Genomic DNA, 13,929 nt, shown 5'->3' on the forward strand with positions numbered 1-13,929 from the left:
TTCCAGCTATCTAGGCCAAGCACATTTTTTTTTTCAGGGACGGAGGAGAAACTGGCTAGAGAAACACAGCACTGGTTATCACTGAGTGAGGAGGTCCTGTGTTTTCCTTTAATGACCATTTAGGGTCTCAGGGATCCTCTAAGTGACTCTCCAACCGATCTCATCCATGTTTCAGTCCACCATTTGCTGGGACCCAAGCTGTAGCTTACAATCACTGGGCTGGTTTGTTTGGTTTGGTTCCTCAGGTCTGACACTGAGACCAGATATGTTTTTTGCCTTCCATTCCCTTTCTTGGCCCCTCCCCTTCTGCTCTCTGGGGGCTGATGGAACAAGTTATCTCAGACACACAGGAATCCCTGCTGTGTTATTCTTCAACGAAGGACCCTGTGGAGAAAACCATGTGATATATGTGACATATGCACACGGAGAGGGACAGCTGAATTGGTGACCAAACCATGAGCCTTGGGGCACTTCTCAGCCTTGGTAACCAGCACTGCAGCTTCCTGTGTCTGCAAGGAAAAATGAAAAGACACCACTTTTGCCCCCAGCTTGGCTGTTCCTAAGTAGGGGCAGGAGAGATAAGAAAGATTTTCCAGAAGTTCAGCCTGTCATCTTTCATTTGGGTATTCATTCGTTCATTTACTCATTTATTTAGGAAACCTATCTTTACTGAACACCCCAATTTGCCAGGCACTACAGTAAATAAGGGAGTTACAAAAATGTGTTCGTTCATGGAGGGGGGAGGGGAGACTGACCTGTGGGCAAGGTGGTTGGTGGTGATCAAAGGGTGAAGTTGCCTCAGACTTCCAGGTAAATAATAGTAGTAGTAGTAGTAGTAATAATAATAATAAACAACCCAAAATGGATATCTCTTTCCTTCCCCCAAGTAATTCTGACTATTCTCCTCCTTCCAAACTCCCAACCCTCACTGATCCACACCTTCCCACACGCACCAGCACATACCTCCTGTCTACCGTTGGGCTCGGGATTTGATGGGGGCAAGAGTCAGAGGGGCGGAGAGAAGAGAGGAAGGGAGGATAGGAGAAGGGAGGGGAGAAGGGAGAAAGGCACTCCTCAGCATGGTGTAGGACTCAGAATGGAGGAGGCGGGGGAGCACCTGGGGCACTCTTCCCTCACATCCCCCCTTCTCACGCTCAGAAGTGACTTCTGACCTGGACAGAATCACAGACCTCCCGCCTTCATCGTGTACTGCTGCGTCTCCATCATACTCCCCGTCTAAGGCTACCGGCTGGTGAGTTTGGATCTTCAGCTGCCCCGAAGCTTCAATGTCCTTGACTGTGTAAGGGACTGGCAGTGTGATTGGCACAAACACTCATGTATTTGGTGTGCTGCCCTTGCCTCTGGAGGAAACCCTCCCTCCTTTGGAAGAATGTTAGCATAGTCCGACATGATATTAGAAGAATGAGCCACGAAAGAGCATGGACAGGGGATTCTTGAGTCCTCCAGCAATGCCTTCTAGTTTCCCCCCAAATCTTCCTCAGTTCGGAGCACATGAATTCAGGGCTCTCAAATGAGTTTTCTAAAGCAGATCTGTCCCAACCTTTTGAATCCAACCTGTGCTCCTGGGGGAAACAGAGCAGGGTTTTGAGCTGCTGTCTGCCTGATTCTCAGGGGTGCCTATCTGGCTGGGAGGGGGAAGTAAAGATTGGGAATGTCCCATTTGTATAAAGTGCCCTCACATCCATGACTCTAGATCTTGCCCACCCCTGGCCCCTTCAGCATCAAGAAATCAGCCTCTTTCCCATCTCATCATGGCTGCTAGGAGAGCACCGTCTGGAGTCATTACCCTGCTGGGACTATCCTCCCATACCTCAGTCTTTGTGCAGGGGAAGCGGGTGTGCTCTCTGTCTCCACCTAAGCCCCTCAGGAGCTGGGCATCCTGCAGTATTCCAGAAGTAAGGGTTATTTGGGGTAGACCAGAAGGACGGGTTATTTGGGGAAAGGCGAGGAGGGGGAAGGAGGAAGAAGTGCTGCTGCTTGTGGGCATGGCTGCTCCCATCCAAGGAAGAACCCCCCTGCCTTATGTTCCGGGGTGAAATTGCAATGAAATAACCCTGCCTCTAAATGTGCTCAGTTCTTTTCTCCTTCACACCTCCCCTGGACACAGTTTACCTGTGATTCCTAATTTGCGATTCTGTGGATTTCAAAAGACTTCTTTTCCATACAAGTCATGTTCTCTGTAGTTCAAAATGCTGATTACACTTAGCTTTCATCTCATATTTTCTCTCCTAGCCTTGAAGTAAATGTTCGTAGCATTAATTTCTATAGTATGTAAAAAAAAAAAAAAACAAAAACTGTCCCATAAAAGCAATAGCAACTTATCATTTAAAAAATAAACATATATCTCTCATTCCCTCACTCCAAAATACACATTTAAAGAAAAAAAAAAACTTCAATGTTCGAGGTATTTTCAGCTTTCCTTCATTGTCTTAAACATCTGTTTGGTTGCTTCCCTGCAGACATTTGCTAAATAATATGGTTTATTTTGGATAACTGATGATAGGAAACCTTCTCATATATCCACCAAATGACATTTTTAATCACATTGTCTTTTCAACTTTAAAGAACCAAATGATTTCCTTATCTTGACATGATTTATAATTTGAGTATGAGCCAGGGACCTACGAGGGCATTATCTACGGAGCCTTCATATGAAGGGTTCTTATCAAGCAAGCCAAGTTTACAATCACAGCAAGAGAACAGAAGGAAAACAAATGATATGGTCAATAGTTCCCCATGTACGATTTTTTCAAAGCATCTTATCTAGTAAACCTCTTTCCCAAAAGCTCACAGACGATGTGATTTTCCATTAACTGCGGAGAGATGGTAATTGATGTGGATAACATTTTGAATGTTTCCTCCTTTTACTGGCTGCCAGCAAAGGCTCCATATTTTTCTTTTTGGACATCAGTTGGATTTCTCTTCCATGAGATCAAAGCCTTTGTTGATAAAGATTTCTCTCATTACCGATGGTTTTGATCAGAAGGTAAAAAACTATCACGAAAAGGTCACCTCTGCACATTCTTTCTTGCTCTTAGAATTTAATTACTTGCATGTTTCAGCCAGGGGTGCATCTCAGGACAACTCTTTCCACTCTCACTTCACTCCCAAATCCCCACTACCTCCTTCCCAGATCTAATTGTCAGTTGACCTTATTTCCTTCTTCACTTAGCGTGACAAACTCTCCTGGTTTGCCCAGGCCTGAGGGCTTCCTGGGTCACAGAACTTCCACTGCTGGGAAAGTTCCAGGGAAAAGGATAGGGTGAGTCACTCCTATAATTCCACACTTTGTCAACCTTTCAAGAACATCGTTCTAGCAAAACTCCTCCCTATCCTAAAACATCAGTCTCCCCCTTTGTAGTATATCCTTACTTTCAGCTCATTGTTCGTATTTCTCACATTCGATGATGATGATAAAATTAGCAAAACTCAGTTCTCTGATCAACTGTTGGCCATTCCCCTCCTTCATTTTGTAGCAGAACACTGGACGGGGTTGTCTGTTTTCACGGTCTCCAGATTCTCTAGCTACTATATCTTCACCAGCAGTTGTCACTTCCACTTTGCCACTGAAACTGCTCTGGTTGAAGCCAAGAAAAACCACATGTAGCTAGATCCAATGTTGTCAGTCTTCTTCCTACTTGGCCATCAGGTTGGCTACTCCCTCCTTCTGGATAGGCTTTCCTCAGCTGGCTGTCAAGACACCACACTCCCGTTCTTTCTCCTCCTTGGTCATGCCTTGGCCATGACTTATCAATGTGCATCCTTATTTCTGCTCATCTCCTTGACATGTAATATTGGAGGTCCTCAGAGCTCTACCTTTGTTCTTCACCCACATTATTGACTCCTGGCTTCAGCCATCATTCTTGTATGAATTATTGTGATCTGATCCCATTTGGTCTCCTTGCTTTTATCCTTCTCCCTACCAGCTGGCCTTGAGCTCAGGTCGGTTCATATTCTTGGCTTAGTGTAATCCAGGCAAGATACAGCCCCTGATTTAGATGAGCCTACAGTTTAGATGAGAGACACAGAGTGCTTTCATGAAAAGAATAAATAACAATTCAAGGCCATATATGATTAAAGGCCAAGATGTGTGGCAAGAACAACTTGTGCTCTTCTTCACAGCTTAAACCTATGTCACACACGGATTTTCCTACCTGTCCATTCACAAGTCACTCTAAAATGCTAAAGGATAACTCCTGGAAAAGGCAAGGCTGAATTACAGAATTTTTTCAAAGGAATGCCACTATATTACTCTTAGTGTATAAATTCTGACATGTGGGAAGGTAAGCAATGGACTGCACGGAAGACACATGCCCCGTCCTGCAATGGCTCTCATAGAGGTCATTAGGAATCATTTCAAGTGGGTACACTGAACTCAGCCAAATCAGAGGTGGTCTTGAAGTAGATGATTGCAACATATTTATGACTTCTCAGGTTGCTAGAAAAAGAAAAAGGGAAGCCTTCTCTCCTGACATTTCTGGAGCTGCTTCTCACAGTGAACCTCTTACAACAAGAGAAATAGTCAAGGGCAGCCAGGGACTTTCTAGGGATCAATAACATTATGTAAGTATTTCTATCAATAGTTCCTTTTTGCTTTAATTCATTTATTCATTCAACAAATGTTTGCTGAGCACCTTATTTGATCTTGAAATTAATCTAGGTACTAGATCCACAATGATGAACCAAGCAGAAACAAAATTTCCCCCATGGAACTGACACAGGAACATTACATAAAAGTTCTTTTAATGGAAGCATATTAAAACCTAGGAGCAAGGCTAGCAGAACAGAGTCCACTGAAAGCAGCTTGATTTTCCTTTGCCCTGGAAAGTAAATTTGACATAATTTAATGTCTTCCATTTATGGTTTCACTGTCAAGAAACACAGGAGGAGATTTAAGCTTAGTTGCATTCTACATGTTAGGAATTTTTATGAGCTCTTTAATTGAAGTACAACTACATTTAGAAAAGTAAAAAATCATAAACCCACAGCTCAATGAAGTATTGCAAGTAAATGTAACCACCTCCCAGTTCAATAAATTAAATGTTACTGATTCCCCCCAAAGCCCGTAACTGCCCTTCCCCAAATTACGCTACATCCTGTCACTATCCTGACCTCTAAAACAATAGATGGTTCAGTTTTGAACTTTATATAAATCTAATTGTATGGCACGCATTTTCTTGTGTCTGATTTCTTTTGCTTGATATGTTTGCAATTTTTATCCAAATTATTGCATGAAATGGTTCAGTCATTTTAGTTGCTGGATAGTACTCTATTCTATTAGTACACCTCAGTTCATCCATTCTACTGCTGATAAATGTTTGTTGTTTTTTTTTTTTGCGGTTTCGGTGATTACTAGTAGTGCGGTCATGAATATTCTTGTACATATTTTTTTGTGTACATGTGTACATATTTCTTCCAGGCATATATTTAAGAATGAAATGTCCAGAATACAGGCTATGCGTATAGTAAAATGTAGTGTATAAAGTCAAAGTTTACTAAAATGGTTGTACCTATAGATAGCCATTATGGTACCTCATACCTATATATACCTGACATATTCCCAGGTTTGTGTGAAAGATTCCATTACTTGACATCCTTGCCAATTCTTAACATTTTCAGAGTTTTAAATCTTGGCCCTTCTAGTAAGTGTGATGGCTATTCATCATGTTTTAAATTTCCCTGATTACTAATAAATCTGAGCACCTTTCATTATGTTTAGTGGCTCTTTAGATACCATTTTTTGAAGTACATGTTCAAATGTCTTGTCCATTTTACTATTGGGTATCTAACTTTGTCTTATTGATTTATATATTCTTTACATAATTAAGGACACGCGTCTTTTCAGAGATGTGTGCTGTCTATATCTTCTCTCATTTATGACTTGATTTTTAAATGGTTTTCGTGGCATCCTTTGATCAACTGTTTATAATTTTCCTCTAGTCTAATTTTTGAGACAAATAGTTGTTAGAGCAAAAATCAATCCTTGAAGTAGATAAGAATATTTCATAATGAAAAAATGTTCAACAAACAAATAAGACATACCATTCATTGCAACTCTAATAATATGCTTTCAAAACATAAAAAGCAAAATAGACCAAATTGAAGGAAGAAGTAGAAAAATCTATAATCCTTTACCAGTAACTGGATAAAAACACAAAAACTCACTCTACACTGCTTATAAGAGGCACAATTTAAATATAAAGATATTGAAAATTTAAAGATAGGAAGATGAATAACGGTATATGATTCAAACACTAATCCAGAGAGAGCTGGTTTTTGAATGTTGAACTGTCCTGGCAACCCAGAGATAAAATCCGGTTTGTCATGCTGCATTGTCTTTTTACAAATTGATGTATTCAACTTGCTAACATTTTGCTGAAATTTTTCACACCTATGTTGATGAGGGATATTTGTCTCTCTTCTTGTAATTATTTGGTTAGGTTTGGGTATCAGGATAACACTGGTCTCATAAAGTGAGACAGGAAGTGTTTCTTTTTCTTTAATTTTTTTCTAGAAGAATTTATGCTAAATTGATATTACTTTTCCCTAAATGTTTGGTAGAGTTCACAAGTGATGTCATCTGGGTCTGGAGTATTCTTTGTGAGAAGGTTTTAACCAATAATTTAATTTATTTAGTAGATAAAGAGATACTCAAGTACTTATATTTTTTTCTCAAATTAGCTTTGGTAGTTTGTGTCTTTTGTAAAACTTATTAATTTCATTTAAATCATCAATTTTATTGACACAAAGATTTTAATAATATTTTTAAACTATCATTGGAATATCTGTAGGGTCTGTATGATACTCTCTTTTCTTTATGAAATTGGCAATTTTTTCTTCTATCTCTTTCTCTCTCTTCCTCATCAGTCTGTCTAGAATTTTATCAATCTTATTTATGTTTTCAGAGAACCAGATTTTATACTCATAGATTCTTTTCTGTATTGATTGTATTGAACCTGCTTTGTTCAATGTATAACTAGAAATTGAGAATACTGCTACTTCGCTCTTTGTCCAATATAGGAAGACTGATTCTTTGATTTCTTATAGATCATGAGAGACATGAAGCTTAGTGCAAAGTCACAACAACATTGATTGGAAAACTCAAGTTTCACTTAGTGAATAAATTAAATAACACTTGATTATAATATATAATATCTCACTTGATCTGCCCTTGTGACACTCTATAAGTTCAGTGATATAAGGTCTAGTCTATTTAAAACATACATATCATTTTTTAAACTCCTCCAAACATTACAAGTTATATTACTTTGCCCATTTTATGGTCAAGAAAGCAGAAAATCAGAGAGAGGTTTCTAACATGGCCACGATCAACTGTAGCAGACTGACTTGTGAGACAGTGCTCTTAAACTCTATTTTACCACCTCTAAACCCAAATCGCCCGGGGTCTTGAGTGACCCAAACAAACTATACAGGGACTCTATTCTTTGCAAGTTTTGTTCCAGTGTGAATACAGATTGTTCTCTTTTCATTTGATCACTAATCATTTCTAATGCCCACTTTGACTTATCTCACTGCTCATTTTGCCCTCACCATCCATTTGAATTGTTTCTTCACATGATATTTATAAATTAGAGCCTAATAGAGCCTTATGTCTGTGTCTTTGCTGTTTATATCTGCTCCTATAGACGTATAAAGGCATCTAAATGAGCACCTACCAAATGCAATAGTGTCTGAGCTTTAACAGAACTGAGCCCAGTCCTCTGCAAATTCAGCATTTTCCTTTTGGACAAATTTCACTGCTCTAGTCCCACTCTCCCTTCTGTGAGATGGCACAGGAAAGCCCACCAGCGCTCCTTAAGGTTGAAATAGAAGAGTCTCTATACATCGAGCTGGAGATATTCTGTAAATATTTGTCCTTTCTTTCAAGAAGGTTGTTATTACAACCATTATTACAAAGCTACAGTAATCAAAACAACATTGGATTGACACACAGATTAATGGAACAGAAGAGAGAGAAGAGAGAGCCGAGAAAGAAACCTGTGTGTGTGTGTGTGTGTGTGTGTGTGTGTGTGTGTGTGTTCAGTGACAAAGGGGCCAAGAATATGCAATAGGGAAAGGACAGTCTCTTCAATAGACAATGCTGGGAAAATGGACCACCATATGCAAAAGAATGAAACCAGACCACTGCCTACATAAAATCACAAAATCACTCAAAATGGATTGAAGAGTTGAATGTAAGACCTGTCTTCAAACAACTCCAAGAAGAAAACACTGGTGGTTAGTTGGTTCCTTGACATGGATTTTGGCCTTGATGTTTTGGGTTGGACACCAAAAGCAAAGATAACAAAAGTAAAAATAAACAAAGAAGGATGCAAAAACTCAGCATAGCAAAGGAAATCATCATTCTGCTAAATGGGAGAAAAGGGAATTTGCAAGTCATATATGCCATAAAGGCTTCAAACCCGAAACATACAAAGAACTAATATAAATTCATAGCAAAAACAAATTGATGGCAAAAACAGGCAGAGGATCTGAACAGACAATTTTCCAAAGAAGACATATAGATGGTCAACAGGGATGTGAAAAAGTACTCAACGTCACTCATCATCAGGAAAATACAAATCAAAACCATAGTGAGAGATCGCCTCACACCTGTTAGAATGGCTTTTATCAGAAAGGCAAGAAACAACAAGGGTTAGAAAGGGTGTGGAGAAAAGAGAAGGGTTGGTGGGAATTTAAAGTGGTACAGCCACTACAGAAAACATTATGGAGGGTCCTCAGATAATTAAAAATGGAACAGACATGATCCAGCAATTCCATTTCTGGATCTTTATCTGATGGAAGACGTAAACTAGAACATGGTGACTATAGTTAGTAACACTGTATTGCATATTGGAAAGTTGCTATGAGATTAGATCTTAAAAGTTCTCCTAAAAAGAAAAGAAAAACTATAACTACGGTGATGGATATTAACAAGATTTATCATATGGATAATTTCCCAGTATATACAGATATTGAATCATTATGTCTTACACCTGAAAGCAATATAGTATTGTATGTCAATTAGATCTCAATTTAAAAAAAAGAATAGCTTCTCTCTCTTCTATAAACACATCAATCTTTTCCCTTCTCTCAGATACAGTGCTACTTTTCTTTTATATTCCTCTCCTGGGAGCCACCTGACACCATTTCTAGGTAAAATATCTTGGCACATCTTCTTTTTCAAACCATATAAAAATAATCCCAAAATCAGTTTTAAGCAACTTTTGAAAATCCTCTGGTCAATTAAAACATTACCTATCAACACATTCCCCTACTGGTTTACTTTTGGATGTTAAATTGAATTGAACCAGATTATGATATAAATAAATCTACTAAAAGCATATTACATTTTTCTATTTTCCAACTTTCTTTATGGACTGTAAATATATATGTGTGTGCCTGTGTGTGTGCGTGTGTATATATATATATATATATATATATATAATCAATTTTGGAATACATGCTGTTACTAACTAAGAAAATTGTTGTAGACTTTCATTTGTTTGTTTTTCAATTTTCATATATTAGTGACTCCAGGGCAGAAGATGAAAGATATCTTAGTTATTGGTTATAATTTTATCTGTTCATTCTCTTATATTTTCCTTATATCTGATGAACATGTGGCCTGAAAATCTTTACTTTAAATTAAAGATGATAATCTGATTTCTAGGCATTTGGGGGATTTAAATTTTCTGTCCCCATGTGACCATGTGAAATATTTCTCTTAATTATTTTTCTTTGTTGGTAATATTTGTTAGATGGTCTTTCCCTAAGTCAAGCCTCGCCTGGAGAAGTGGGACTCTAAGGCGGAGGAGGAAGGCATCCTAGGAATGTAGAAGCAGCATGAAATCCAGGGATTTAACCTCTTAAGCTACTAAATACATTCCCAGTTCCTCAGAGAGAATTCCATAAGCCCTTTAGCTGCTTGGCCCCAGTTGCCACGTCCTGGGCTGTAGTCTGTTTGACCCCCGTCCCCACCTCTCTCACATAAGGGGTTCTGTTAAGGGCCTCCGGCCAAGGGTACGTCTTGGCTAACGCAGCCCTAAGCCTCTGAGGCTGGCTGGTCAAATACGAAAACCACAGAGATCTGGTCACTCCTCAGGGAAGAGGCTTCTCATTATGTCAGGCCCGTTTCCTCCCAGAAGCCCTTGTAAACAGCCAAGCCATTTTGTAGTATCAGCTCTGATACTGAGCTCGAGATGCGCCAAGGGTCCCAATCACACGTGACACAATCCAGCTGCTACACTACTTGGTGTGGCGGTTTAAAAAAGGGACTTTCCTGATTAAAACACCCCTTCTCTGGGCAGCATCTGAGATGCCACCTACATATTTGGGCTGAAGGAGTCCCTGAGGGTCTGTGTCTCCTCCTTTTCCCTTCCTTTGTTAATTCCATGAAGAAAGAGTTAAGACGAGCGAGTCAGATGTTGAGATAAATTATCACATAGATCAGTGTGTGTTCCCATCTGAGAATAAACGAAAGAAAAATTAACCTGTTGTTTTGCTATGCAAGTTATATTATTAATCAGTTCCCTACAATGTGTTTTAGCTGAAAAGTAATAACTCATCATTAGGACTCTGCCTGAGGGAATTGAGTTACCATGGAAATAGCCTGTAAGAAGAGACAATCTTTCATTTTTCCCTCTGAGGTACCATTTTCATCAGATGACTTAACAGAGCATTCAACATTTGGGTAGAAAAGAAATGTATGTACTCACAACTATACTCGCAGGTATGTGTGTGTGTGTGTGTGTGTGTGTGTGTGTGTGTGTGTATAGCATAGTTAACAAACTGTCCCTAATAAGGTATCCATCCTTCAGATGGAATTCTCCAGACGAACTCTTCTGGCTCTTGTCTTCCAACAGCAAAGAAGCCATCATCAAACACCTCACCAAACACTCCAGTGAAATGATTAAGACTGGTTCCACACCCAGGAAGCCGACAGATGGAGCTTCTCTGTGACTTAAAATGGAAGGGAATTCAGAAGATGCAGCCCCTCCCAGCCTCTGATCCTCTGGTATCCAGCAGCAGGAGCCCCAGACAGGAGGGCAGCTGTCGCCAGAGCCAAGATTGGGAGGTACAGGGTGATCAGGGCAGCGTCCTGCTTGGATCCTGGGGAAGGAGAGCGGGACAAGGAGGTGGAAGTAGTAGGAGCCCCATGATTCCACACAGCCATTGCTTACATGAATGGGGCCCTTCTTTGAGGCGTTGCCTTCCTGTTCTTTAATTGGGCAAGAGAGTAAACATCAGATTTGCCAACTCATTGAGCAAAATCCAACCCCAAGAAGTCCAAGGTATTGTCACAAGAACACCCAAACTGGCAGATTTCCAGCAGCTGTAGGGAATAGATTACCCTTTTCTCAAATAGCGCTTTCATCGATTGAATATTGAGCTGGAAACAAACAAATTGAAAATCTTCGATCACTGCAGCAATTCCAATGTGACCTCAACTATCAGGTTCTGTGTGTGATTGACACCTTGAGGCGGATCTATCTGACTCGCCGTTTGGTTTTCCCAAAGGTCAGGCAGGGACCTCAGAATTGAAAGTCTGGAAATTGTATTCCAGCCCAGTCAAGATGGGGACAGGGTAGTATTCCCATCTCAAGACTTTAGCTTAATCTAGTTTGGTGAAGGTTTTTTCTTTCTTTCTTCTTAAGATTTTGTTCATTTAGTTAGTTATTTTAGAGAAAGACTGCAGGGTGGGGGCAGAGGGAGACAGAGAGAGAATCTCAAGCAGACTCCTCACTGAACACAGAGCTGACACAGGATTTAGTCCCATGACACTGGGATCATGACCTGAGCCAAAATCGAGAGCCCATCACTCAACCAACTGAGCTACCCAGGCGCCCCAGTGAAGGTCTTTTCTAAGCACCCAATGCAGAGCCCCCTCTCCTCCTTTCTTTGTGGGCTTATGAGATTTCTAGTCATCAGCATTCATCTAACTTCATCAGAGAGGCCACCGTTGGTCTCTTTTCCCTCCTTGTGTCTTGTTTTTCTTCCTGGGCAGCAAATTCCTTCAGGGAAGGCAGAAGAGGTAACACAGCACTTACCATGTGCCATGGACCGTTTTACACTGTTCTAAGTGCTTTCCTCACACTCATTCTCTAGTCTACAACAACCCTAAGCAGCTGGCAAGCCATTATTACTCTCCATCTTACAGCTGAGAAAACTAAAGCAGAGAGAAACTAAGGAATATGACCAAAGTCACACAGCTAGTAAGTAAAGGAGTCATGATTCAAGCCAGGCCAGGAAGCTTTTCTGCAGAAGGACTTTCCTGCTGCAGGGGACTGTCCTCCTTCCCACTACTGTCCTGTCTCACATGGATCTCAGAATACCTAGAGCTCTTCCATGCCTACAAAGGACCCCATCTGCCATTATGTCATTGACCGCCAGTCAGAAGGAGAAATGGAGTTGAAGGAACTCCTAAAGATAAACTGGAATGAGTTGCCCATGCAAGAAAACGGGTCAAAGCACTTGCTGCATTCATGGTGAGTACAGAGCGTCACTGTAAGGTCTGAATCTCAGATGTGATTTCCTTTATTTCCACTCACTTTAAGAGCCATCCCTAGAATATTTTCTCAAGGGACCTCAAAGGGGAATTCCATTATTATCTAAAATATCAAATTCTGTTGGGTTCTGGGCAATTCCCCTGGTGCTGGGATTTACACGATGTTGGCCAGATGGAGAGACCTTTCGAAGCCTCTCCAGAGGCTTGGACGGAAGGTGGTAAATGAGACCAGCACACGCTTCAGTGGCATCATGAAAACAAGGCTGGTTTAATCCCACACTTGTAGTGCTACTTGTGGATGTGCCCGTTAATTCAACACATATCTATTGAGCATGTGCTCTGGGCAGGCATGGCTCCACGTTTTGGGCCTTTAAGGGAGCAAAACAAATGAATTCCTTGCCTTCTTTCCATCAGGAGAAACAAGTATTAGATAAGTAGATGATATTTAGGGAAGACCCTTTCTGAGTCTCCTTGCCTGTGATGAGGGAAAGGAGGTAAGCAGGGTGTCATGATGCCTTCAGTGGGAGGGAGACCGGAAGAGAGACCTCCCTGTTGGAGATCTCTCTAAAGAGATGATTTTTGAGCTAGCCTGATGTAAGAGAAAGCCAGCAACCCAAAAAAACAGCCAAAGAAGATGCTCTTGGCAGAGGAGAGAGAAAGAGCAGAGGCTTTGAGGTGGGAAAAATCTCAGTTTCCTAGGAAACCAGGAAGCCAACATGGCCAGATGGGGTGTGGGAGGGAGATAGCAAGACAGTGGGGTCTGAACGTGTGGGTCCCTATGGTCTGTGGTCAATGGCTTGGGTTTGTTCTAAATGCAATGGGAAGCTATCAGAGAATACAGAGTAAGAGAAAGACCAATCGGGTTTACTTTTCTGCAAGACCTCATTAAACTCTGGAAGAGCCCTGTCACCAGGACTTGACTCGTACTATCCTCTCTTGGCATCATGCCATGTTTGCCCTGCTTCTGAAGGCCTGGCCATACCAAGTGGTTGGCATGTCCTAGAGGCAGAAACCAAGGTCAACTCAGCATTAAGAAGCACCCATTAGATCCATGGCTAGTTATGTTGACAAAATAATGAAGCAGTAATAGCTAAAGTTTATATCTCACAGGAGGATCCTACCTCAGCTTTTCTTCTCTTAATTTTTTAATTTTGTACTTTAAGAAACATTTATGTTACAATTACCCATAGCTTTGTTGTTATCATTGTGCACTTTTTAATTAAGAGAGTATATCGAACATAAAAAGACATTGGGTCAAAACACGCAAGCCATCTGAGCTTACTTGGAATGGAAACAATTTTAATTGATGCAATTTGCTGCCATTTAAATATTTCATATTTGGTTATTAACACCGCAGGGAGAGTGGGCACTTTGCGCTGGCTGACAGGCAGAAAGGGGAC

The sequence above is a fragment of the Enhydra lutris genome, unplaced genomic scaffold, assembly GCF_002288905.1.
Source record: "Enhydra lutris kenyoni isolate GAN:26980312 unplaced genomic scaffold, ASM228890v2 scaffoldscaffold76, whole genome shotgun sequence".
Taxonomy (NCBI): Eukaryota; Metazoa; Chordata; class Mammalia; order Carnivora; family Mustelidae; genus Enhydra; species Enhydra lutris.